The following is a 20041-nucleotide window of genomic DNA, read 5'->3' as shown; positions in this document are numbered from 1 at the left end:
TATCCTAATTTTTTTCTAGATAAAAATTAAATCTCTGATGCAAGGAAAAGACTCCATAACTTTTTATATGCAAAGTTTAGCATGCAATAAAAAATTGCCAGGTGTGGGCTTCCCTGTTGGCTCAGTGGTTGAGAATCCGCCTGCCGATGCAGGAGACACGGGTTTGTGCCCTGGTCCGGGAAGATCCCACATGCCGCAGAGCAACTAAGCCTGTGAGCCATGGCCGCTAGGCCTGCGCGTCCGGAGCCTGTGCTCCGCAACGGGAGAGGCCACAACAGTGAGAGGCCCGCATACCGCAAAAAAAAAAAAAAAAAAAAAATTACCAGGTGTCCCAGAGATAGAACCAAATGACTAAAAATCAGGAGAAAAAAATCCAGTTGCTAGAAACAAACACACAGGTGACAAAGATACTGGACTTACCAGATATAAATTTTAAGAGAATTATGATTAATATGTTTAAGAAAAATAGGTACAAAATGGAGAATTTCAATAAAAATGTAGAATTTATAAAAAGTAACAAATGGAAATTTTACAATGAAAAAAATACATTATCTTAAGTTAGGTATTCAATATTATGAACTCTAAGCAGGATACATGCAAAAAGACTACACCTCATTATGGGCTAGAAAAATTGCTGAACACTAAAATCTAAGATATTATTTTAGGAGCAGCCAGAAAAAAGCACATTACTTTCAAAGGTGTAATAGCAGACTTAAAGTCAGACTTTTCAGCAGACAAAAGATAGTAGAATGACATCTTTAAAGTTTTGAAAGCAGTAGTAGTGACCTACAACTCTATAATTAGCAAAAGTAAGCTTCACAAATGAAGGGAACATACATATAATTTTCAAGCTAAAAAATGCAATAGCAAGAAATTAGCATTAAAATAAATACTAGAGGGGATTTTCTGGCAGAAGGAAAATGATCGAAGATTAAAACATGGTAATGTAAGAAGGAATGAAAAACAACAGAAAGGTTAAATATAAGGGTAAATATAAGTGAATATTGACTGTAAAAAGCAATGGTAACAGTATCTGACATGGTGTGAAATACATATACAGATTTAAAATATGTTACCAAAATAGAAAAAAATAAAGGGAGATAGTTAAATGGGGTTAAAATAAAGAAGATCCTTGTATTTCTGGAAAGTGGTAAATGTATTAATTTGAAAAAGAGTCTAATAAATCAAGGACAAATCCTGAAATCTCTAGGGTAACCACAAAAAATAATTAAGAAATAACATAACTAACAAACAGAGAGAAGGAAAATAAAGTAACAAAATATATAGATTAAAAGATTAAAACTTTAAAAAAGAAAGAAAACTATTAGGAAAATAGGAAATATAAAATGCTGGATTCAATACAAATATATCAGAAAACTTTAAATGTAAATTAATGAAATGATACAGTTAGAATTCAAAATGGTCAAACTGGAGAAATAAATAGACAAAACTCAGTTACAAGCTGTATAAGACATAGCTCTTAAATGTTTAAAAGTAAAAATGTTGGAAATATGTCACGTACACTCTAAACAAAAGGAAGCTGATATGGCTATGCTAATATCTGATAAAACACACTTTAAATCAGGAAATATTTCTAGGAACAGAGAGAGAGAGATTTCATAATGGTGATCAATCCAATAGGAAGATATGACAATTCTAAATTCTTCTGCAAAATCATACTGGGACGTTTTTAATACCTGGCCTTGAGAAATTGATAGAAAAAAAAGTAGGCAAAGTATCTTAAATATAAAGAAGATTAAGAATATATTATTAATTCACATTAGTATGAATGTAATGTGAATTTTACAGCACACATTATTTTTCATAATACAATCTTTTCAAGTATGACATGATGAGCCTCTCTCTCATTCTCTTTCCCTTCCCTAGTCCCCTATATGCAATCTGTCAGAATCCTATTGGTGATACCCTCAAAGTATATGCAACATCCATCTCTTTACCATAGTACCTGATACTACCCTGGTCTAAGCCACTATTACAGTTGCTTGTATGACTAATTTAGCTCTTAACAAATCTTCCTGCTTCTATCCTTTCTCTCCTACAGTTTATTCCCTGCACAGCAGTGATTCCCTATTTCACTCTAAGTATTACAGTAAGCCCTTACAGTGGCTTACAAGGCCTTTTTCTATTTGCTCAGCAGAATAATTCTCCCCTCTTTAGTTCTGCTCCATCCATCAGTAGCCTCACTGAGATTCTGCCAACATCCCAGGCACACTATCACCTTAAAGTCTTTTCTTTAGTCTTTCTTTCTGCCTAGTATTCCCTTCCCCATATATTGATTTGGTTAGATTCTTCATTTCTTCAAGTGTTTGCTCAAATTTTACCTTTTCAATGAAGACTACTGTGGTTGATTTTATTATCAGCATCCAATTCTCCTCCCCGATATAAAGCTGGGCTTGCCCATCTGATGTGCATTGGCTAATGAGACATAAGTGAGAAAGAAGCTTTGATAGGTTGTGCTTTGCTCTATTCTCCTTTTCATCTAATATTAAGACTAGGAAGACATTGTTCTTCCTCCATTGGTGTGGGTACAAAAGAAACGATGACTGCCATGAATGAGTACCCTGACATTGATGGTGGACATGTATGGTGAATGAAACAAAAATCTCTGTCACCATAAACCACTAGGATTTGGAATTGTTTATTAGAGCATAACCTAGCCTATCCTATCTACATTGACCAACCTCTTAAACTCTGCAGATTACCATGCCCTCTCCAGCCTCCCCTGTCCTAATGATCCTGATATACCTTATTCTTTATTCCATAGCAGTTATCACCTTCCATCTTTTGGGAAATCACCATCAAGGGTCACTTGTGCTTCCACACATCTTGCTGGGTATGTCAAGAATGCAAAACTGTGGAGGAACCAAGATGGCGGAGTAGAAGGACATGCTCTCACTCTCTCTTGCGAGAACACCAGAATCACAACTAGCTGCTGGACAATCATCGATAGGAAGACACTGGAACTCACCAAAAAAGATATCCCACATCCAAAGACAAAGGAGAAGACACAATGAAACAGTAGGAGGGGCACGATCACAGTAAAATCAAATCCCATAACTGCTGGGTAGGTGACTCACAGACTGGAGAACACTTATACCACAGAAGTCCACCCACTAGAGGGAAGGTTCTGAGCCCCACGTCAGGCTTCCCAACCTGGGGGTTCAACAATGGAAGGAGGAATTCCTAGAGAATCAGACTTTGAAGGCTAGTGGGATTTGATTGCAGGACTTCGACAGGCCTGGGGGAAACAGACTCTACTCTTGGAGGGCACACACAAAGTAGTGTGTGCATCAGGACCCAGGGGAAGGAGCAGTGACCCCATAGGAGACTGAACCAGACCTACCTGCTACTGTTGGAGGGTCTCCTGCAGAGGTGGGGGTGGGGGTGGGTTGTTGCTCACCGTGGGGACAAGGACACTGGCAGAAGAAGTACTTGGAAGTACTCCTTGGCGTAAGCCCTCCCAGAGTCTGTCATTAGCCCCACCAAAGAGCCCAGGTACACTCCAGTGTTGGGTTGCCTCAGGCCAAACAACCAACAGGGAAGGAACCCAGCCCCACCTATCAACAGTCAAGTGGATTAAAGTTTTACTGAGCTCTGCCCACCAGAGCAACAGTCAGCTCTACCCACCACCAGTCCCTCCTATCAGGAAACTTGCACAAGCCTCTTAGATAGCCTCATCCACCAGAGGGCAGACAGCAGAAGCAAGAAGAGCTACAATTCTGCAGCCTGTGGAAGGAAAACCACATTCACAGATAGACAAAAGGAAAAGGCAGAGGACGTTGTACCAGATGAAGAAACAAGATAAAACCCCAGGAAAACAACTAAATGGAGATAGGCAACCTTCCAGAAAAAGAATTCAGAATAATCATAGTGAAGATGATCCAGGACCTCGGAAAAACAATGGAGGCAAAGATCGAGAAGATGCAAGAAGTGTTTAACAAAGACCTAGAAGAATTAAAGAACAAACAAACAGAAATGAACAATACAATAACCAAAATGAAAACTACACTAGAAGGAATCAATAGGAGAATAACTGAGGCAGAAGAACGGATAAGTGACATGGAAGACAAAATGGTGGAATTCACTGCTGCAGAACAGAATAAAGAAAAAAGAATGAAACGAAATGAAGACAGCCTAAGAGACCTCTGGGGCAACATGAAACGCAACAACATTTGCATTACAGGGGTCCAAGAAGGAGAAGAGAGAAAGGACCAGAGAATATATTTGAAGAGATTATAGTCAAAAACTTCCCTAACATGGGAAAGGAAATAGCCACCTAAGTCCAGGAATCGCAGCAAGTCCCATACAGGATAAACCCAAGGAGAAACATGCCGAGACACACAGTAATCAAATTGGCAAAAATTAAAGACAAAGAAAAATTATTGAAAGCAGCAAGGGAAAAATGAAAAATAACGTACAAGGGAACTCCCATAAGGTTAACAGCTGATTTCTGAGCAGAAACTCTAAAAGCCAGAAGGAAGTGGCATGATATACTTAAAGTGATGATAGTGGAAAAACCTACAACCAAGATTACTCTACCCAGCAAGGATCTCATTCAGATTTGATGGAGAAATCAAAAGCTTTACAGACAAGCAAAAGCTAAGAGAATTCAGCACCACCAAACCAGCGCAACAACAAATGCTAAAGGAACTTCTCTAGGTAGGAAACACAGGAGAAGAAAGGGATCTACAAAAACAAACCCAAAACAATTAAGAAAATGGTCATAGGAACATACATATTGATAATTACCTTAAACATGAATGGATTAAATGCTCCAACCAAAAACACAGGCTTGTTGAATGGATACAAAAACAAGACCCATCTATATGCTGCCTACAAGAGACCCACTTCTGACCTAGGGACACATACAGACTGCAAGTGAGGGGATGGAAAAAGATATTCCATGTAAATGGAAATCAAAAGAAAGCTGATTAGCTATACTCATATCAGATAAAATAGACTTTAGAATAAAGAATATTACAAGAGACAAGGAAGGACACTACATAATAATCAAGGGATCAAGCCAAGAAGAAGATATAACAATTATAAATATATATGCACCCAACATAGGAGCACCTCAATACATAAGGCAACTGCTAACAGCTATAAAAGAGGAAATCAACAGTAACATAGTAATAGTGGGGGACTTTAACACCTCACTTACACCAATGGACAGATCATCCAAAATGAAAATAAATAAGGAAACAGAAGCTTTTAATGACACAATAGACAAGATAGATTTGATAGTTATAGGACATTCCATCAAAAAACAGCAGATTACACTTTATTCTCAAGTGCGCATGGAACATTCTCCAGGATAGTTCACATCTTGGGTCACAAATCAAGCCTCAGTAAATTTAATAAAATTGAAATCATACCAACCATCTTTTCTGACCACAACGCTATGAGATTAGAAATGAATTACAGGGAAAAAAACGTAAAAAACACAAACACATGGAGGCTAAACAATATGTTACTAAATAACCAAGAGATCACTGAAGAAATCAAACAGGAAATCAGAAAATATCTAGAGACAAATAACAATGAAAACACGATGATCCGAAACCTATGAGATGCAGCAAAAGCAGTTCTAAGAGGGAAGTTTATAGCAATACAATCCTACCTTAAGAAACAGGAAACATCTCGAATAAACAACCCAATCTTGCACCTAAAGCAATTAGAGAAAGAAGAACAAAAAAACGCCAAATTTAGCAGAAGGAAAGAAATCATAAAGATCAGATCAGAAATAAATGAGAAAGAAATGAAGGAAATGGTAGCAAAGATCAATAAAACTAAAAGCTGTTTCTTTCAGAAGATAAACAAAATTGATAAACCATTAGCCAGACTCATCAAGAAAAAGAGGGAGAGGACTCAAATAAATAAAATTAGAAATAAAAAGGAGAAATTACAACAGACACTGCAGAAATACAAAGCATCCTAAGAGACTACTACAAGCAACTCTATGCTAATAAAATGGACAAATTCTTAGAAAGGTATAACCTTCCAAGACTGAACCAGGAAGAAACAGAAAATTCGAACAGACCAATCACAAGGAAAGAAATTGAAACTGTGATTGAAAATCTTCCAACAAACAAAATTCCAGGACCAGATGGCTTCACAGGTGAATTCTATCAAACATTTAGAGAAGAGCTAACACCCATCCTTCTCAAACTCTTTCAAAAAATTTCAGAGGAAGGAACATTCCTAATCTCATTCTATGAGGCCACCATCACCCTGATACCAAAAGCAGACAAAGATGTCACAAAGAAAGAAAATTACAGACCAATATCACTGATGAATATAGATGCAAAAATCTTCAACAAAACACTAGCAAACAGAATCTAGCAACACATTAAAGGGATCATACATGATGATCAAGTGGGATTTATCCCAGGGATGCAAGGATTCTTCAATATATGCAAATAAATCAATGTGATACACCATATTAACAAATTGAAGAATAAGAACCATATGATCATCTCAATAGATGCAGAAAAAGCTTCTGACAAAATTCAACACCCATTTATGACAAAAACTCTCCAGAAAGTGGGCTTAGAGGGAACCTACCTCAACATAATAAAAGCCATATATGACAAACCCACAGCAAACATCATTCTCAATGATGAAAAATTGAAAGCATTTCCTCTAAGATCAGGAACAAAACAAGGATGTCCACTCTCACCACTATTATTCAGCATAGTTTTGGAAGTCCTAGCCAAAGCAATCAGAGAAGAAAAAGAAATAAAAGGAATACAAATTGGAACAGAAGAAGTAAAACTGTCACTGTTTGCAGATGACATGAAACTATACATAGAGAATCCTAAAAATGCCACCAGAAAGCTACTAGAGCTAATCAATGAATTTGGTAACATTGCAGGGTACAAAATTAATGCACAGAAATCTCTTGCATTCCTATACACGAATAATGAAAAATCTGAAAGAGAAATTATGGAAACACTCCCATTTACCATTGCAACAAAAAGAATAAAATACCTAGGAATAAACCTACCTAGGAAAATAAAAGACCTGTATGCAGAAAACTATGAGACACTGATGAAAGAAATTAAAGATGATACCAACAGATGGAAATATATACCATGTTATTGGATTGGAAGAATCAATACTGTGAAAATGACTATACTACCCAAAGCAATCTACAGATTCAATGCAATTCCTATCAAATTACCATTGACATTTTTTACAAACTAGAACAAATCATCTTAAAATTTGTATGGAGACACAAAAGAGCTCGCATAGCCAAAGCAGTCTTGAGGGAAAAAAACGTAACTGGAGGAATCAGACTCCCTGACTTCAGACTATACTACAAAGCTACAGTGATCAAGACAATATGGTACTGGCACAAAAACAGAAACATAGATCAATGGAACAATATAGAAAGCCCAGAGATAAACTCATGCACCTATGGTCAACTAATCTATGACAAAGAAGGCAAAGATATACAATGGAGAAAAGACAGTCTCTTCAATAAGTGGTGCTGGGAAAACTGGACAGCTACATGTAAAAGAAGGAAATTAGAACACTTCCTAACACCATACACAAAAATAAAGTCAAAATGGATTTGAGACCTAAATGTAAGAGCGGACACTATGAATCTCTTAGAGGAAAACAGGAAGAACACTCTTTGACATAAACCCCAGCAAGATCTTTTTTGATACACCTCCTAGAGTAATGGAAATAAAACCAAAAGAAACAAATGGGACCTAATGAAACTTCAAAGCTTTTGCACAGCAAAGGAAACCATAAACAAGACGAAAAGACAACCCTCAGAATGGGAGAAAATTTTCGCAAATGAATCAATGGACAAAGGATTAATCTCCAAAATATATAAACAGCTCATGCAGCTCAATATTAAAGAAACAAACAACCCAATCTAAAAATGAGCAGAAGACCTAAATAGACATTTCTCCAAAGAAGACATACAGATGGCCAAGAAGCACATGAAAAGCTGCTCAACGTCATTAATTATTAGAGAAATGCAAATCAAAACTACAATGAGGTATCACCTCACACCGGTTAGAATGGGCATCATTAGAAAATCTACAAACAACAAATGCTGGAGAGGGTATGAAGAAAAGGGAACCCTCTTGCACTGTTGGTGGGAATGTAAATTGATACAGCCACTATGGAGAACAGTATGAAGGTTCCTTAAAAAACTAAAAATAGAATTACCATATGATACAGCAATCCCACTACTGGGCATATACCCAGAGAAAACCATAATTCAAAAAGACACATGCACCCTAATGTTCATTGCAGCACTATTTACAATAGCCAGGTCATGGAAGCAACCTAAATGCCTGTCGACAGACGAATGGATAAAGATGTGGTACATCTTTACAATGGAATATTATTCAGCCATATAAAAGAACCATATTGAGTCATTTGTTGAGAAGTGGATGGATCTAGACTGTCATACAGACTGAATTAAGTCAGAAAGAGAAAAACAAATATCATACATTAACGCATGTATGTGGAACCTAGAAAAATGGTACAGATGAACCAGTTTGTAGGGCAGAACTTGAGACACAGACATAGAGAACAAATGTATGGACACCAAGGGGGGAAAAACCGCGGTGGGGTAGGGATGGTGGTGTGCTGAATTGGGCGATTGGGATTGACATGTATACACTGATGTGTATAAAATTAATGACCAATAAGAATCTGCCGTATAAAAAAACAAAAACAAACAAATCCAGAACTAATACTAAACTTTCTTTGGGTTATTTGTATGGAACTATGTTAATATAAATGTTTCAGACATTACATGAAATTTCTAAAAATCTTATATGTTCTGGTATAATGTTATAAGTCATAATTCTAGTTATTACTTTAAAATGTATATCTCAGAAATAACTAATTTTCCTTGTCAATTGCATTATTATGAACTTTCATCAAATCTTTAACCGTGGTCATTTTTAAGTCTTTTTTCATTTACAGACGGTTCTGGGTGTACTCTGATGCTTTCACAAAAATGTTCCTATAAAAGGGTTTCATCTTCAAGGAATTCATGGAAAAGACTCTGACAAGTACATGTTTTTGGTAACTGACTATACTGCTGAACAGAATAAGCATTTTCAGAACTCTAATGGAAAACTGATGAACTCATAAAAGTGCCAACAAAAGATCAAGATGAAAACCAAAATTAATTACATGGGACTGAGTGAACTGATGAGGATGATTATAATTTTTGTGACTTTCTGTTTGAATAATAAAAAAAAGAATGCAAAACTCAGATTAACTGGGACATATCTCAGAGTTGTGTTGGTAGTAAGCAAAATTGAGAGAGAATTTAATCTCTCTCTCTGAGACAAAAAAAGAAGTACATTTATTGCTTGTTAAAAAATGGTTATTTCCCCATACTCACTGTTCCTCAGTTGTGACAAAACTCTACTAATGTGGGCACAGTATCTGTCTGGTCCCATCTGCATAATCCCCAAGCAAAATATACTAATACACTGCCATCTCTGCTGGCATAAAAGAGAATATTGTCTCTGACCCAGAGGTCTCATGTCTTCTGCCAACAACCACGAAATAATAACAGGTTTTCTATCTTACTAACTTGCAAGTAGGGAAAATCCCATATTATACCATCACATTATATTACTGACTTAAGTATTGTTGTTTTTTTTTTTTTTTAACTTATTCTCTGTCTCTTCCACTAAAATGCAATTTCTTGAAAGTACAGACCCTTGATTTATGCCCAGCCATTACATTAAGCCTGGGACATAGTGAAACATTCAAAAAATACTTCTTGATTACATGATTAAATAACGAATACATTTTATCACAAAATAGTAAGCACCTAAAATTAGATGTATTTAACCTTCCATGCTGGGAGTAGTAAGCTATATTATATAATTTCTATTTTCTCTTCTATTGTTAAGACTATATACTTCTATTAGTGTTATAAGCAATCAATACTATAAGAAATTATAAAGAGGAGAGTTAAACTATAAGGCATGTATGAGCTTACACTGAGGAATCCTGCCTCCAAATATTTCAGAAAAATGAAAGTATGATTTTTTTCATAAGTTAATATATAGAAATGGGTCATTTGTATATAATTTATCATAAATATTTATGATAAATTTATCATATTTTAATAATATATTATCAATATTTATGATAAACGTATTTATTTGCATATTTAAATTTATCATAAATACGGTATGTGTCTGGACACTGAAAAAATTGTAAGAACAGTTGAAACTAAAATAAAATAATTTCTTGCATTCAAATTGATATATTTGGTAGAGTGATAATAAGTTTAAAAAGAGATACAATTCTTTGAGGGTTCTTTTGACGCTTGAAATGGACATATGAAAATTCATTTTTACCTTGTGAATGGTTGGCAGTGAAGCAAGATTGTTGTAGATATTTTATCTCAGAGGAATAGGTGGGTTTGACATCTGGAGGGAAGAGGTTTGAGCTCATCATTTGGGTAGAGTGGGAGGAAATGAAAACTCTGAGGAGGGTCAGAATATCTTTAAGAAGGAGGAGGATTTTGGCTAGTGACTAGATAAAGTTCCAGATGGATTGATTAGTGGTGAAGTACTGCAGAATAATGAACTATGTATGGGAGGAAGTTCATTTCAGTAACTCATTGTGTGGAGTCAGATCGGATAAGACAAAAAAATTCTAAGGGCTTTTTTACTTTCCATAGCAGAGGAAGTGTAAAGGATAGGAAGGAACACATCTCATTTCCAGAAGTTCTTTTCTAATTACCTAGAAAGCCATGTTTATGTTTCCTAAAAAATTGTACTCACAATCAAACTACCTCCAGTACATAAGCCAGACAAAGTCTTTCATGTCAAACTAATTATTTCAGACATCAAAATTTGACAAGCCATGGCTTTTCTCAAAAGACTGAGAGTGTAAATTGTTTTCCTTTATTGCTTCTCTTGAATAATTAACTCATAATAATTTTCTTCTAATTTTTAGATAAAGCTGAAAGAACACAATTATTTGATTGGAGTCAACATACTCCAAATTTCCTCAGAAACAGTGGACTGCTATCACACACATACGCACACACACACACACAAAAAAAAAAAAAAAAAAAAAAGAGAGAAGAGGGAAATTTATGTTATCTGATTACTTGTAGTAATAGTCTTGTGTTCATGACAGGGCAAGATTTTTATATACTACTGAAAAAAAAAGAATTTTAGGTTATGGTGCACAGATGACATCAACAGTCAAATGATAAGGTCAATAAAGAGAGCTGTTATAAGGTGTCAGACTAATAAAATACTTCTGGCTTGCTTCCTGAGTAAATCCTTAATAGAGAGGAAAACTATCTCTAAATTGATAATATAATCTCAACAACGCTGGAAAACGAAAACCACGTCTGCCTGGCCCAACGACACACACATTAACAGGCTATGCAGGGCATGACTCAAAAGGTACCATGCATAATATAGCAGCCCTGCACCAGTGGATTCAAAATCAGGAGGGATTTCTGTAAGACACAAAGCAGGCAGAATCAGATTAAGAGGGAAGCTGTGGCTTAACATGGTACAAAACACTTATAGACAAGCTGCCATAGACGATAGAGCAAAGTAACTGAATGTAAGGAGCAGAATGATAACCAGGGGGGCTGTTCAGGTGACTGTAAACCTCACAGGAATTAGACCTTCCTCTATATCCTGCTTTGGCTAATCTAGAGGAAGCAATGGTATCTGGACAATATCTTTAAAAGGAGCTGTGATGAAGTGTGAGAGTGGCATGGACATATATACACTACCAAACGTAGGGTGGACAGCTAGTGGGAAGCAGCCGCATGGCACAGGGAAATCAGCTCGGTGCTTTGTGACCACCTAGAGGGGCGGGATAGGGAGGGTGGGAGGGAGGGAGACGCAAGAGGGAAGAGATATGGGAACATATGTATATGTATAACTGATTCATTTTGTTGTAAAGCAGAAGCTAACACACCATTGTAACACACCATTGTAAAACAGTTATACTCCAATAAAGATGTTAAAAAAAAAAAAAAAAGGAGATGGAGCCTCACATCCAGAAGACAAACTACAATTACACCTCATACAGGCATATTCTATCCATTTCCCACAATTGATCATACCAATTCATACAAGCAGAAATAATTCTAATAAAATTTGAACAGTGTCATCAAATAAAACAATGGGCAGACAATAATGAACCACCAAATATATGAAGAAAAACCAATAATCAGAGTAACACGGAAGAAAATTTCCCCCATAAAAACTGACATCTTCAAATTAAATGCACATACAACAAAACCCTAACATGAATTAATGAAGAAAGAACTACACATTTAAATGCATGGTAAAATATAAAACTCTGATTATAAAGAGAAAAGTTAAAAGCTTCTTGAGAGACAAAAATAGCTTGCCTACAGAAGACCAAGAATTAGATCTGAATCTGGCTTCTTTCTCAATGGCAGATGCTATAGCACAAAGCGCAGTATTTATCAAGTTCAGAGAATATGATTGTGAATTTAAGTCTGAATCTTTTATCCATCCAAACCATCAATCAATAGAAAGAATAAATAAAGACATTATAAAACATAAATACTCATAAATTTCCTAATCACAGACTTTCCAAAAGAGAATTACTAGAAGATTATTCCCAACAAAATAAATCCAATAAATAGAACTAAAGTGGTAATAGACGTTATGTTAAGAAAAAACACTTTTTAAAATAGTTTAAAAGAAATACACGAAGAGTTAACAAATAAAATTGTCTAAAGAAATTTTAAGACAAATAAAAACATGATTATGTATATATAGTAAACATAAAATGTGTGTGTATCTATATTCTACAAACAAAACATTTATTTTAAAGTTGGGGAATTCACAAATTAGCCAGGAACTAGGCCACAGAGGATAGGAAATCTCTATAGATTCCAAAAAGCAGAGACCATGTGGCTCACATGGAAAAATAATGTGTATTATTTTTCAAAAATCACAATAAAAAAACTAAAAATAAATTAAAAAAATAAAAATCACAATCAGTATATCTACTTATTAATTTTTTTTTTTTTTTTTTTTTTTTTTTTTTGTGGTACGCGGGCCTCTCACTGCTGTGGCCTCTCCCATTGCGGAGCGCAGGCTCCGGACGCGCAGGCTCAGCGGCCATGGCTCACGGGCCCAGCCGCTCCGCGGCACGTGGGATCTTCCCGGACCGGGGCACGAACCCGTGTCCCCTGCATCGGCAGGCGGACTCTCAACCACTGCGCCACCAGGGAAGCCCTACTTATTAATTTTAAAAGAAATTATTTTATCTCTTGGGATAATGAAGAAATCAAGATGAAAATAAGAATCTCTTTAGAAATAAAGATAAGAATACTTTATATTAAAATCTCTGGGAGGTGACCAAAGCCATGCTCAAAAGAAAACGTTTACCCATAAATTGATTTACTAAAAATAAATAAATAAGAAAACGTAAAACTGAAGTTATCTAAGCTTCATATGAAGTAGGAAAATAAAAAGTCTAGAGCAAAAGAAAGGAATAAATTGATGAGAACACAATTTTAAAGATACACTTTGCTGAGCAGCAGAAATTAACACAACATTAACATTGTAAATCAACTATAATAATTTTTTTTTTTAATTTAAAGAGTAGTTATGGGGCACTTACCTGGTGGCGCAGTGGTTGAGAATCTGCCTGCCAATGCAGAGGACACCGGTTCGAGCCCTGGTCTGGGAAGGTCCCACATGCCGTGGAGCAACTAGGCCCGTGAGCCACACTACTGAGCCTGCGCATCTGGAGCCTGTGCTCCACAACAAGAGAGGCCACGATAGTGAGAGGCCCACGCACCGCGATGTAGAGTGGCCCCCGCTCGCCACAACTAGGAAAGCCCTTGCACAGAAACGAAGACACAACACAGCCAAAAATAAATAAATAAATAATTTAAAAATAAAGAGTAGTTATGATCAAAATGTCAAACACTATCATTTAAAGAGAAAGTTAAAGAGATAGATATAAAGTGGCAAGATGAAAAGAAAAAGAAAAAAGAAAAAACACCACTAAATATTGTCAGGAATGAGAAATAAAGCTGGAAATAGATATAAAGCTTTCCAACTCATTTTACAAAATTAGCATAATCCTGAAACAAACCAAAAGAACACAAAAAGATAAAATTAACTATTGGTCAATTGTATTTATGAACTGGTATGAAAAATCCTATATAGAATGTTAATAAATTGAATCAAGCAATATAGTAAAATAACAATGCATTATCAATAACACTTTCAGGAATATAAGAATGTTTCAGAGTGAGGGAATATTATAAATCAAGTCACTGCAGGTAAAGACTGAAGAAAAATAATATGATTTTCTCAATAAATTCCCCCCCTAAAATTTCCAAAATCAATTTTAATGGAATTTGTAGCCAGACTGCAATTGAAGGAAACTTTCTTAACTTGATAAATGTTATCTAATAGAAGTGCCACCAGAAAGCAACATACTATTAGTAAATCACTAACAAGAATCTCACTGCATTCAAGAATAAGATTATTGTCCATTATCTCCACTACTCTTTAGCACTGTGGGGACATCTTTAGCAATGTAATCACACAAGAAAAAAGGACTGAAGTATACATAGAAATGGTTAAAACTCTTATCTGCAGGTCATATGTCTTCATAAATGTATTTGTTTACTAAGCTTTCATAAAAAAGTACCACAAACTGAATGGTGTATCACAACAAAAATTTATTCTCCCACAATTCTGTAGACTAGAAGTGAAAAATCAATGTGTTGGCAGGGACATGCTTCTTCTGAGGGCTATAGGGAAGAATCCTTTCTTGCCTCTTCCTAGTTTCTAGTGGTGACTTTTGATCCTTAGTTTTCTTCTCTGTATCACTCTCATCTTTTCCTCTGTAGTCACATGGCATTCTCCCCATGTGTCTCTGTCTTCACCTGATGTTTTGCTTTTCTTGTAAGGACACCAATCATACTGGGTTAGGGCCCTCCCCTCACTAATGCCCTCATCTTAACTTGATTACATCTGCAAGGATCCTATTTCCAAATAAGGTCACTTTATGAAGTACAGAGAATTAAGACCTCAAAATACCTTTTGGGGTAATATGATTGTACCCCAAAAATAGACATACAAAGAATCAATTGAAAAACCACTGGACAATAAGCAAGCTGAAAAAGGTGACCATACGTAATATCAACATCAATTATTTATTTTCCCTTAGACTAAAAATAAAAAGTTAAAAACTGTAAGGAGAGAGAGAATGAGAGAAGGGGGAGGGTGGCTTCCATAAACAACAATAACATCAACAACAAAAGAATCTTAAAATTAGCATAAAAAGGTCATCACTATATGGAGAAAACTTCACCAATGGGCATAAACATCTGAATAAGAGAAAAGAAATTCAATGTTTCTGCATGGAAAGATACAATACAGTGACAACACTCATTCAATATAAATAAAAACACCCATTCAAATACAAGTTAATATATAAATTCAACTGTAACCTGTCACAAAAGAAATCAAGACAGCAAATTTTATATTTTTATAGAATGCAACAAGTTGTTTTTTTTTTTTCCCGAGATCATATGGAAGACAGAACTTTAAAATAAATTAAAAGATCAAACATTTATTGAAAAATAAGAACACTGAAGGGCAGTACTTGCCCTATCACATGATAGTAACAGTCACAGAATTAGTAAACATTGTAATAAATACCACTTCTGTGTCAGGCATTCATCTAAAAGCTTTACATATATATTATTTAATATAGCTAAAAACTCTTAATATCTTAATTTGACAGATGAGTTATTTGAGACACTAGATGACTAAGTATATTGCCCAAGTTATACATACCATTAGTAACTGTGTGGTCTAATTCTAGAGTCCACATCCTTGACCAATACCATATGCATCCTGATAATGAAATATATTATAAAGTCAAAGTAATTAAAACCATTTGGTATTGTCATAAGTATGGACATGTAAGTAATGGGATAGTACAGAGTCCATATACTGACCTATGTTAATGCGAGATTTCAAAAGTTCTCCAAATCATTATGAAATTTAACATGTGGAAATTCCTTATCCATTTAACAAATGTAAGTTAGATCTTATCTAATACTATCTTACCTAATAGTATTCAGTGTATATAATAATGCAAAATTACAAATAAATTAGAAGAAATATGAGAACCTGTTTTATAATTTGTTCTTTTTTTTTGCTGTACGCGGGCCTCTCACCGGTGTGGCCTCTCCCGTTGCGGAGCACAGGCTCCAGACGCGCAGGCTCAGCGGCCATGGCTCTCGGGCCCAGCCGCTCCGCGGCATGTGGGATCTTCCCGGACCGGGGCACGAACCCGTGGCCCCTGCATCAGCAGGCGGACTCTCAACAACTGCACCACCAGGAAAGCCCTGTTCTTTTTTAATAGACTTTATTTTTTAGAGCAGTTTTAGGTTCACAGCAAAATTGAGCTGTAAATGTAGAGTTTCCATATACCCTCTGTCCCCACATAGGCACATCTTCTCTTACTATCAACAGCCCACACCTGAGTGGTGGTAAAGTCATTACAATGGATAAACTTATGGTGACATCATTATCACCCAAGAAGTCCAGACTTTACATTATGCTTTGTCCTCGATGTTGTACACCATATGGGTTTTGATAAATGTATAATGATATGTATCCACCATTATAGTATCAGATAGAATAATTTCACTACCCTAAAAATAGGCCGTGTTCTGCCTAGTCATCCCTGCCTGCCTCTGCTCTCTACCTCCCACAGCTCCTGGTAACCAATGATCTTTTCACCATCACCATGCTTTTGCTTTCTCCAGTATGTCATATAGTTGGAATGATACGGTATGTAGACTTTTCAGCCTCTTTCATTTAATAATATGCACTGAAATTTCCTCCATGCCTTTTCATGGCTTGATAGCTCATTCCTTTTTAGCACTGAATAATATTCAATTTTCTGAACGTATCATAGTTTATGTCTCCATTCACCAACGAAGGACATTTTGACTGCTTCCAAGTTTTGCAATTGTGAATAGAGTTGCTATAAACATCCATCCTTTTGTGTGGACATATTAATACATTTTCAGCTCATTTTTGTATATACCAAGGAGCACTATTGTTGAATCATATGCTAAGTGTGTGTTTAGTTTTGTAAAAAGCTGCCAAACTGTCTTCCAAAGTGGTTGTAGCATTTTGTATTCCCACCAGCAATGAGAGTTTCTGGTATAATTTTCTTTTATAATCTACTTTTTTCACAGCAATTACCTTATGTATTCATTTGTTTGGTTACTCTTAGTCTGTCTTTCTTTACTGGATTGTCTTGTTTAGTACTGTCTTCCTAGGACATAAAACAGTGACTGACAAGTTACAAGTGCCTTTAGTAAATACATGATGAACAAATAAACCATTTAGTGCAGCTACTGAGACTATATAAAGAGCTCTGACAAAAGTAAATGGAGGGCTTCCCTGGTGGCGCAGTGGTTGAGAATCCGCCTGCCGATGCAGGAGACACGGGTTCGTGCCCTGGTCCGGGAAGATCCCACATGCCGTGGAGCAACTAAGCCCGTGAGCCATGGCCACTAGGCCTGCGCGTCCGGAGCCTGTGCTCCGCAATGGGAGAGGCCACAACAGTGAGAGGCCCGCATACCGCAAAAAAAAAAAAAAAAAGTAAATGGAAAACTAAATACAATCTAAAGAACACAAGTATATAAAAAAGAAATTAAAAGTAATATATAATCAATAAATATATTGAAAGAAGCTCAAATTCACTTATAATAAGAAAGACAAATCAAAAAAGCAATAAAAATATTTTTGTCCATAATACTGAAAACAATTTAATGAATAATATTGAGTATTAATATAGCTATGAAAAAACAGGCACTGTCACATACTCTTGGTGAAATTGTAAATTGGTAATTTGTAGTACATTACAAAATAAATATTTGTAGAAAAAATAAGGGCAGGAAAAATATAGATATCACTTTTTCAAAAAATTCTACTACTGGTAATCTATCTTGCAGAACTGGCTGTCCAGTTGTGTTATGTATAGTGTGACTCTTTTATGAGAGATATGTCTTTATGAATTACTTCTGTAATTTAAACAAAGTTTTAAAAAGCTAAATGAATGGTTAATTATTTCAATTCTATAACCAAATATGCATACTTTGCCAACTGGTCCAGTTAATGCCTTAATTCCAGGGGCTGAATGAAAAAAATGTTAGTTAAGTATAAGACACTTTTGCCATTGGAGATATAGCGTGTGTGTGTGTGTGTGTGTGTGTGTATGTGTGTGTGAGAGAGAGAGAGAGAAATGGCAACTTCTTAATACTGAATTTTCTAATATATTCATACATTAATATATCACTTTACATAAAAAGTTATTCCTGAATGATTAAATATTTTATTAAAGAATATGTTCCCTTGTGAAGATCAGTTATAGATTTTAAGTGCTTAAATCTTGTTCTTTTCAAGAAATATCTAATATTATATGACTAAAGGCTTAATTAACCATTAGAATCACCATCCCACCCCACATCCCATTCTCTCTCATTCTTACTACTCACTTGTGTGGAGGGAAATAGGAAATGATAAAGAACATAGAGGATTCCCCCATCATTTTTCCAAACCAAGTTTCTTTAACTGACCATGCTACTGTACAGCTGAAAGTTCCTAGAAAGCTCTGTTTCATGTACTCCTTTCAATCTCCAGAAAGTAATGTATTTAATTGAAACAGTGTAGGAAGATGTTCCCTGACAATGCTAACAATATAAATTTCTTAGTGTCTTTTTTATTAACAAAGACAATATTTTGGTCAAAATTGTTACAAATGGATACTTTGTGATTTTTAAATTCACATTTAAGTTATGCAAATGAGAGGAAAGTGAAAAAGGTCTAGCAAAAGTCTAAAATTCAATTAGACATTTCTTTTTCTTCTTTCCAATGGGTCTAATAAGAGGAAATAATCTAGTGGATTAACAAAAATGCACATATTAAAATTATTAAATTACATTGTACTGAATATATGAGATCTTTACTAAGATAAAAAACAAAGTTATGTCTTTTCAGCTATCCATATAATTCACAGCTGCTTAATTTTGTTATCCTGAGTTGGCTTCATAGCTAAAATAATTTCTGAAATCTGCTTTCTGAGATTAGCGGTGCCCTCTCCCCCAATTTGAGCAAAAATAATTGGAAAGGCACATGTGTACAAGCTTCCAGTTTATACAAGTTCATTTATTTGAAATCCCTTGAGCTCCTCCAATTAGAAAACAAGTTTTTGAGTTAATATCCTTCAATTGTTAAAAACTTGCGTCACTGCAAGAGCACAGTGAAACGTAAAAGTCCCAGCACACTGGCAGTTGATTGTGAGGGGATGTGATTGTTCCACATTTAGACTGGAAAGGGTTAGAAACTCTGCTTCCCAATGTGGTTAATGAATGAAAGGAAAATTGGACCCCTGAGCCAGAGTCAGTGACCTATGGGAGTGAAAAATGTTCACAGGTTAACAAGGGCAACTGTTCCTTGCCATAATTCCCTGAGGAGGTAAATGACAAAAGAGGCCTATAAACTTCTTTCTTGGCATTATTTATTAATCCATTTTCTTCCCAGAAAAAATACTTGGTGTAGCTCTGGAAGACACTGGCCTTGAACATCTTAAATTCTATGTTGGTTTCTTTTTATTAATGACTCATTCATTGATATATTTTACTTTAATAATTCATTTTGACATGCTTAATTTAGATGTACTAAGAGATTTAATTATCATCCCATAAAATTTTAAATATTAACAATATAATGCACTTCAATGTAAATGGCAAAGTTGAAATCAGAGCCGCTAACTTTTTAGTGACATAGTAACAGATTCCTTGTTATCTAAATGGGGCAAGTCGCTAAGGAGATTTTTTTCTCCCTTAAGTGGGAATTACATCAAACTTTTGTTTAAAAATATTGTTTTCTCCTGGACTGAAGGGAGTTTTCATAGCCATGGCCAAGCCACCACCCCTGGTCATGTTCAGATACAGAAC

The sequence above is a fragment of the Kogia breviceps genome, chromosome 9 (genome assembly GCF_026419965.1).
Source record: "Kogia breviceps isolate mKogBre1 chromosome 9, mKogBre1 haplotype 1, whole genome shotgun sequence".
Classification (NCBI taxonomy): Eukaryota; Metazoa; Chordata; class Mammalia; order Artiodactyla; family Physeteridae; genus Kogia; species Kogia breviceps.
Note: the sequence above shows the minus strand (reverse complement) of the source record.